The 8,758-nt window shown below is 38.9% G+C and overlaps 1 pseudogene; it reads left to right on the top strand.

Annotated features, from left to right (window-relative positions):
* Positions 1–986: 986 nt before the first annotated feature.
* LOC120289518 lies at positions 987–7,211 on the top strand (annotated as a pseudogene).
* Positions 7,212–8,758: the final 1,547 nt, after the last annotated feature.

The raw sequence follows: 8,758 nt of genomic DNA, 5'->3' as shown, positions 1-8,758 counted from the left end.
TTTCTAAGTTTTATCGAGGACGATACAATTTTAAAGTCAAAGAACATAGTATCTTTTGTGAATAGTACGTTTGGATAACATAAGCTCCTACTTTTGGGACATTAGAGAAGGACAGCAAACTGGCCACGTGATGCAAATGGATCATCCAGTTAGAAAATTGGCAGTTTTAGAACATCCATGTCTCAATGGAGCATACATTAAAAACATCTAATTCCAAATCTTTCTCTTATCATAAGTCGATAGGGTGTGACATACGTGTTGCATTGTTGCTTTATTTTGAAAACTAATTACCTATTTTCGCAAGACAAATTCCTAACGAAAACCATGGAAAATCCAGTTGCACTCGCTTTACAATCTAAGGAGTTTTACCAGGAATTAGTACTACTCTTTTTAACTTTATTTATATATATATATATATATATATATATATATTTTTTTTTTTTTTTATCGTTAACAAACTTATTAGCTCAGGCAACTGCTTCTCTATTCTATCAAGCTGCAAACAGTTCTTGTAAAAATCATAGGACATACACGTGGAAGCCAAGAACCTTTTTTTTCTCTGTGAAGCAGGCTCCAACTATTAAGGTTGGTTGCATGCATCAGGGGAGCAAGATAAGAATCCTCAAGAACGTAAGCGGCGTCCTTAAGCCTGCGAGGTTAGTATTAAAGCTCAGCATATGCACTCGTTTAGATTCAAAAGTTGACGCATACGATGTTACTGTGCAGCGTAATCCTTTTCTCTCGAAAATATTGCAGGATGACACTCTTGTTAGGTCCACCAGAATGCGGAAAGACCACCTTATTACAGGCATTAGCAGGCAAATCCGAGAAATCCCTCAAGGTACTACCTTTTTGGTGTTCAGTCTTTTGTAGATTTTCCATTCTGACAAGAATAGCTCCTATACTTAGACTATATTCAGACGCAAATGATCATGCATATATATAAGATCAGCGGAATTGACAATCGATGTACGGTGAAGGTCAAGGGAGAGATTTCCTACAATGGGTACAAGCTGAATGAGTTCATTCCTCAGAAGACTTCAGCCTATATAAGCCAATATGATTCACATATTTCCGAGATGACTGTGAGGGAGACGCTCGATTTCTCTGCACGATGTCAGGGCATAGGAGGAAGGGCAGGTAACAGTTTGTTCTCCAACCTTGAAGTTACTTTTAGTTTCGGTGGTCATTGCTGATCCTCTTTGTGTCTGCTTTTCATTGAAGACATGTTGAAAGAAGTTAGTAAAAGGGAGGAGCAAGCAGGAATTAATCCAGAGCCAAGCATAGACACTTACATGAAGGTTAATATTTGTGCAAAGATGGGTTCATTACGATATTTTAGTTACAGTAACAACTGGCGATACTGGCTTCTGATGACGATATGACCATATGAGCAGGCAGTTTCTATAGGAGGAATGAAAAGAACACTTCAAACAGACTACATTTTGAAGGTAATGTTTCCAATGCAAAAAGGAGTTACCAAGTTTATTTTTCAGACAATTCTACTTTTGCTACAATTGCTGCGATTTTATGCCTTTTCAGGTTCTTGGACTTGACATCTGTGCAGATACAATTGTTGGGGATGCGATGAACAGAGGAATTTCTGGTGGTCAAAAGAGAAGGCTGACAACCGGTTAGTTTTACAGGAACACACAGCAAATGACAAGAAACTTATAGAAACAGTTTCTATGTCACACTGTAAATTTTAGGCTTCATTACAGATTTCGATGTTCTCTCTTCCAGGGGAAATGATAATTGGTCCGGCGAGAGTTCTATTTATGGATGAGATATCAACAGGCTTGGACAGCTCCACTACCTTTCAGATCATTACATGCTTGCAGCAATTGGCGCACATAACAGAGTCCACAATTTTGGTTTCGCTTCTTCAGCCAGCACCTGAGACTTTTGATCTCTTTGATGATGTAATTCTAATGGCACAGGGACATGTAGTGTACCATGGACCTCGGATGGATGTTCTTAGCTTCTTTGAACACTGTGGTTTCAAGTGCCCAATGAGAAAAGCCATTGCTGACTTTCTCCAAGAAGTATGCACTCTTGCTTAATAAAGAGGTGTTCAAACTGTGCAGGGATAGTGCTGACATATTCTGTTTTTGGGAATTCTTGGCAGGTAATTACCGAAAAGAACCAGGCGCAATACTGGCATCACAAAGACCGGACCTATAATTTCATATCTCCAAGCATGTTTGCGAGAATGTTTAAAGAGCATCCAATGGGAAAGACACTGGACGAGGAACTTGCCAGGCCTCTTGAGAAAACTGAGCTGCACAGAAGTGCTTTATCTTTCGAAATTCACTCTTTAAAAAAGTGGGAGTTGTTCAAAGCGTGCCTTTCGAGAGAATGGCTCCTCATGAAGCGCAATTGGTTTGTTCATGTCTTCAGATCAGCACAGGTAATTACCCATTTGGACTCAGAATGTGCAGTCACAATACATAGTTAATGAGAAATGCACGCAAAATTCATTGACTTGGTGGTTACTCTTTGCAGCTCGTGGTCGTTGCAATTATTACAGTGACTGTCTTCTTGCGCCCACGGATGAAAGTCGACTTGGCGCATGCGGATCTTTTCATGGGTTCCCTATTTTATGCTCTCCTCCGGCTCATGATTAATGGTCTTCCGGAGCTGGCAATGACTGTTTCTAGACTTGGTGTCTTTTACAAGCAACGAGATATTTTCTTCTACCCTGCATGGGCTTATACCATTCCAGCTGCCATACTGAAAATCCCATTGTCTTTACTCGATGCGTTTCTTTGGACAGCTATTACCTATTATGGAGTTAACTATAGTCCTGAACCACAAAGGTAATTCCAAAATTCGATATATCAGAGGGATGATACGATTTTTATCCACTCACTTTTTTCATGACTGTCAGGTTCCTTTATCAATTCTTCCTGCTCTTCCTATTGCATCAAGTATCGATATCAATGTTCCGATTGATAGCTTCTGTGGTTCGAAATCCACCTGTTGCAGCATTTTGCAGTCTATTCTCTTTAGTTGTTTTGTTTTTATTCGGTGGCTTCGCCATCCCAAAACGTTAGTTCAATTTTATCGATTCTAATTATACGGACTTTAGCAAATTGATAGGAACTTAGCAGCCTTGTCTCTCTGCAGCTTCTTTACCCAGTTGGTTGAGGTGGGGATTCTGGTTCTCTCCATTGTCATATACAGAAATAGGTGTTTCAGTAAATGAGTTTCTCGCTCCGAGGTGGAAAAAGGTGACATCCTGAAGAACAAACCAGTCTCACATGAGTGGATTTCCCATGACAATGGTGGGGTTTAGTATTTAACAGGCTTAACGATCCTCTGCAGGTTTCATCTCTTAATGGCACTATGGGGCAACAAGTGCTCAAACAGCATGGTCTAGATTATAGTGATCACTTTCGCTGGATATCACTTGGGGCATTGATTGGATTTTGGATGGTTTTCAACATTGGGTTTGCCTGTGCTCTGAGTTTTTCAAAAGGTAATTGAACATGCTGGCTAGGAATTCTCTCAGAGGGTTAACACTATTCACTGAATAACATGTATTTATCGGCTAATCACAGCTCCGAGCAGATCTCGAGCTGTTGTCTCCAGCAAGAAGCTCTCCCAGCTGGATAAAGACAGAGACATTAACTGTCCTACTCCAGGAGAACAGGCAGCTAACAAAAGTACCACTGAGCCAAAAATTAGAGGTTAGAAGTTTCATAAGAGTTAGTCACTTATCATCCATTGAAAAAATCATCAAAACTGCAAAAGAATGGTTGATATCATGCATTCGTGAGTACTGGTCAATATTTTAAATCAGTTTATATTGCCTTGTGACGCCAGTGCAATTTTGAAATTGTATAGAGATGGTTTTACCATTTGAACCAACAACTCTAACATTTGAAAACGTGCAGTACTTCGTCGAAACACCCAAGGTGAGACATTTGAGTTGCTGAAAATAAGTGTTTGTTTTGCATGTCATATCAATAAATGATTGGCATAACGGAATTTCAAATGCTTCCAGAAATTAAGAGAGCAAGGTTTCCCAGAAAGGAGACTACAGCTTCTTCGAGACGTTACCGGAGCCTTCAGACCCAGAGTCCTAACGGCTTTGATGGGCATCAGTGGCGCAGGGAAAACAACTTTAATGGATGTTCTTTCAGGAAGAAAAACCAGTGGTTTTATCGAGGGAGACATTAAGGTTGGAGGATATCCTAAAGTTCAAGCCGCATATGCCAGAATATCTGGCTACTGTGAGCAAACCGACATACATTCTCCACAACTTACAATTGAGGAATCAGTGGCATACTCAGCTTGGTTAAGGTTGCCGGCCCACATTGAAAAAAATACAAGAGCAGTAAGATTTCTTTATCTGGATAGAATATGCCGATCTTTATGGATGCCCTATTGCTTGATATTTGAGCAGGACTTGAACTTGGAACAAACAGATGAAGAATTTCAGTAAGCGGATAAAACAGGAAGTAGTTTGTACATCACGCTTTGAGATACAAATGTCACTCTGTCTGCTAATTGTTGGATAAATCCTGTGGACAGTCTTCCCGAGATGAGTGCCAATAAACGGCTAAATCTTGTGCTCAACTGGAAAGATTTTAGCATATCAATTGCACACTCTATATTCTGATGTTGATCAAATCCAGTAGGCAGACCAAAGCCACATTAGGTCTTTCGCATCACATATTAAGTGCTAATATTTTGCACTAATTAGTAGCTAAATCTGCATTGCTACTGAATTATAAGTTGTCAATCAGGAATTTGTGGCTACAGTACTTCAAATGATCGAGCTAGATGACATAAAAGATGCCATAGTTGATGTTCCTGGTGTGACCGGTATATCAATCGAGCAGCGTAAACGGCTGACTATAGCAGTGGAGCTTGTTTCTAACCCGTCAATCATCTTTATGGATGAACCTACTTCTGGTCTCGATGCTAGAGCAGCTGCCATTGTAATGCGAGTCATGAAGAATATTGTTAGCACAGGGAGGACAATTGTGTGTACAATTCACCAGCCAAGCATCGACATATTTGAGGCTTTTGACGAGGTAACTTGCTGATGCATTCATTCCTGTGACAATCTATTCTGCTATGCAAGATATTTTGCTTAGACGACAGAATTTTTGTGCATATTGCGTGAAACTCCATTTACTACTCACTTCACATATGTTTGTAAAGTACATCAATAACTGTGACGAACCCAACTGAAGCATGTCACAATTGATGAACTATGCAGCTAATCCTGATGAAAAGAGGAGGTCAAATGATATACTCTGGAGAGCTTGGAGAGCATTCACATAAGCTTATTGAATATTTTGAGGTAATTGTTACACTTCAGACATGAACACTTCAATTGATACTTCTTTCTCATAATATGCACGTCATTAAGTATGAATTGGTTCTATGATGAGCTGCAGACCTAGTTGATACATCCAAAAGGAAAAAAAAAAAAAAAAAAAACGTATAAAATTGACTAAACCTACTGAATAGCCTTATAATCTACACTTGAAAAGAAAAAAATTAACTTGGATTGAGAAAGCTTGACTACTGAATCCCTACATTTCCCCTTGTCCAGAGTATCCTTGGAGTGCCAAAAATCAAGGATAATTACAACCCTGCTACATGGACGCTGGAAATTACAAGTCCTTCAATAGAATCTCAACTTGGTATAGACTATGGCATCATTTATGAGGAATCTGATCAATGCAGGTGAGCATACAAGAGTATAATGTTCAGAGCACATGTGAAGCACACATTAAGCGCTCATCAAGCACAAAGGATGCAAAATTCAATGCTTCTGTCTGTTATGTGATGCTAACTTGGAGTATTCACCAGAGAATGACATATGTGCAAATAAATGGTGCTTCTCATACTTGCAATGGGAAAAAAAAAGATGTCTGCTAATTGAATATCTTTGGCCGCTGTAGGATGAACAGAGAATTAGTGAGAGAGCTAAATTTGCCAGTGGCTGGGACAAAGGAAATGTGTTTCTCTGCAGGCTTCCAGCAAAATAGATGGGAGCAGTTCAAGACTTGTTTGTGGAAACAACATCTAACCTACTGGAGAAGCCCCAAATACAACCTGGTGCGCCTGATTTTCATTACCGCATGTTCCTTGTTGTGTGCTGCTCTCCTTTGGCAGAAAGGAAAGGAAATGTAAGTTCTTCATACAACCCAGTTAGTCTGGGAAAAATCTTTCATACCTTGTCAAACATTGAGATTATGAGCTTGTAAAACTTAACCATCTAAGATGCTGAAACATGATTCTTTGTTTTCAAGAAACAACGAGCAGGATCTTTTCAACATATTTGGATCGATGTATCTCTTTATGCAAAACATTGGGGTAGGGAACAGCAATTCCATTCTGCCGTTTGTTGCTACCGAACGCATGGTTGTCTACAGAGAACGATTTGCCAGAATGTACTCATCATGGTCCTATTCAATTGCTCAGGTCACTAATTCATGCTCCTATGTGATGTCTTCTCTTGGCTATACTGATACATTTCTCGTTCTTCTATATTCAAATGATGATATTATGTCCCTCAAATATGTTGCAGGTGGTTATTGAAGTTCCATACATATTCTTGCAAGCTGTTCTGTTTGTGCTGATCACATACCCTGCCATAGGTTTCTATGTCTCGTTCTATAAAGTGTTTTGGTACTTCTACACCATGTTCTGTACATTGCTCTATTACAATTACTTTGGAATGATGCTTGTTTCACTGACACCGACGTACCAAGTGGCTATGGTGTTTGGGAGTTCTGTCTTCACCATGTTCAATCTGTTCGCGGGGTTCCTGATTCCTGGACCCGTAAGTCTCATCAAACTTTTGCTATTCTGTCAAGTAACACTCAATCCTGAACATTATTTGTGGCTTAACACATCTTACTTCGTGTTTTATCATCCATTTTGGCAGCAAATTCCAGTCTGGTGGCGGTGGTGTTACTGGATATGCCCAGTCACTTGGTCCTTTAGAGGTATGCTTAGTTCGCTATACGGAGACATCCATAAGGAGATAACAGTTCATGGACAAAAAACGACGATCAGCACCTTCTTGGAAAATTATTATGGGTATCGCTACGATCAACTCTACATCGTAGCCATCATGCTTTTGGCCTTTCCGCTAATTTTCACGTGTATATTTGCCTGTGCAATTGCAAAATTGAACTTCCAAAGGAGATGAAAGGAGTGTGTAGAGAGTGCTTCATTGAATACTTCCACTTAGAATCATCAGAATAAAAGGAACTCTATTTTAAAGTCTTGACCTTGATTTCATCTCTCATGTTGTGGTAACATCTGAATCAATTCTTTATCATCTAAGTTTACCCCATAATTATTTAATTAAGCAGATTTTTTTGCAAACAAGGGCAATAAATTAACTCATTGCCACGATTCTTGTCAAATAACAGGAAAAGCAATTACGCATTCGACACTTTTCTATGTATTAGTAGAAAGATATAAGAGTGATCAATAACATACAAAGAACAATCGCAAACATCAAAGGTGTGTATCGCTTATACACTTGAGGACCTTTATGTGGTTGATTCTGTCCCAATTCTCAAACTAGACCTCGAGCATGTGTCACGCATGTATCGAGTTTGTTTTAGATACAATTAACTTACTATTTAATATGTTTGCAACGAAGGGAATCAAGCTAAAAAGAAGTTGTTACTTTGTAAGAGCAATCTTTGAGAGTTTAACCAGTCATTGAGTTAAAAAAAAAAAAAAAAAACTGCTAAAAACAAAATGCAGCCAAAGAAGCAAAATCGTTGCGTCCAGAGCAGTAGAGATTAAAATTCTAATGTCCTTTGTTACTCTTTAGTGTAAGAACAGGAACTGGTTGGTTTTAGGAGATGATGAGCCCGCCTTGATAATGCTCGTTTTTCTGTGTCTTGATCGGAGGGAAATTATTCATCTCGTTAGCTCGGATATCTTAAGGACTTCGTAAGTTTAGCAAAGCTTAAACAGTGCTCCTTTACACTCGCCAGTGGGTCTTGCTACGCGTGCAATAGTAATTTGGAAAGCTCAATCCCGGCTCATACAACATGCAAGAGATTTCTGAGCCACACGTTCACAATGATTTCATTGTCGACAAACAAAGTGTAATCGTTCTAGTAATATAAAGATTGAGAGATATTCTGGATGTCTTGAATATCATTTCCAGTTATTTTCCTAAAAGTAGTTTTCTCCCAAACAAACATATCATTAATTATTTCAAGATTAATCGAGTAAGCAATTATGTGTACTTTCTCACATCACGCATGATTAAGCATCATGTAACATAAGTTCTTTTTTCTTTTCTTTAATTTCTCGAACGAACTTTCATTGGCTTCGATTGGTCATGGATGAATTGGGACGGGGCACTTGTATTTTCTAACAGTTCCTAATTCCAAGGACAGCAATTGCACTGAAAAAAGAAAAAAAAATTGTAGCTGCAAGACAGAGGATACTACCAGTCCAGTTCCAACATGATTCCTCCTCGTCTGTCCCAAAGGTTTCCAACACTCTCTTCAATAAAAACCACAAGAACGTTTAATTAGTTTCCATCGGTTTGGGTGTCTTGTTCAAGAATATTGTCCAGCAGCCATTAGGCTTGAGCATGATTTCAAGGTGAACCTAGAATTGAAAAACCAAACCGGTGAAAACTTGTCCAATTAAAAATTCCAAGATATGTAGGATGGATTTCAACTTCTAAAAATTGGAGAACCTATCTTAACGAGTAGGTTTCAGATTCTAAGTAGATGGAATTGGGAACTTGAAA

The sequence above is a fragment of the Eucalyptus grandis genome, chromosome 11 (genome assembly GCF_016545825.1).
Source record: "Eucalyptus grandis isolate ANBG69807.140 chromosome 11, ASM1654582v1, whole genome shotgun sequence".
In the NCBI taxonomy this organism is placed as follows: domain Eukaryota; kingdom Viridiplantae; phylum Streptophyta; class Magnoliopsida; order Myrtales; family Myrtaceae; genus Eucalyptus; species Eucalyptus grandis.
This window is presented reverse-complemented; position numbering and strand designations above follow the sequence as displayed.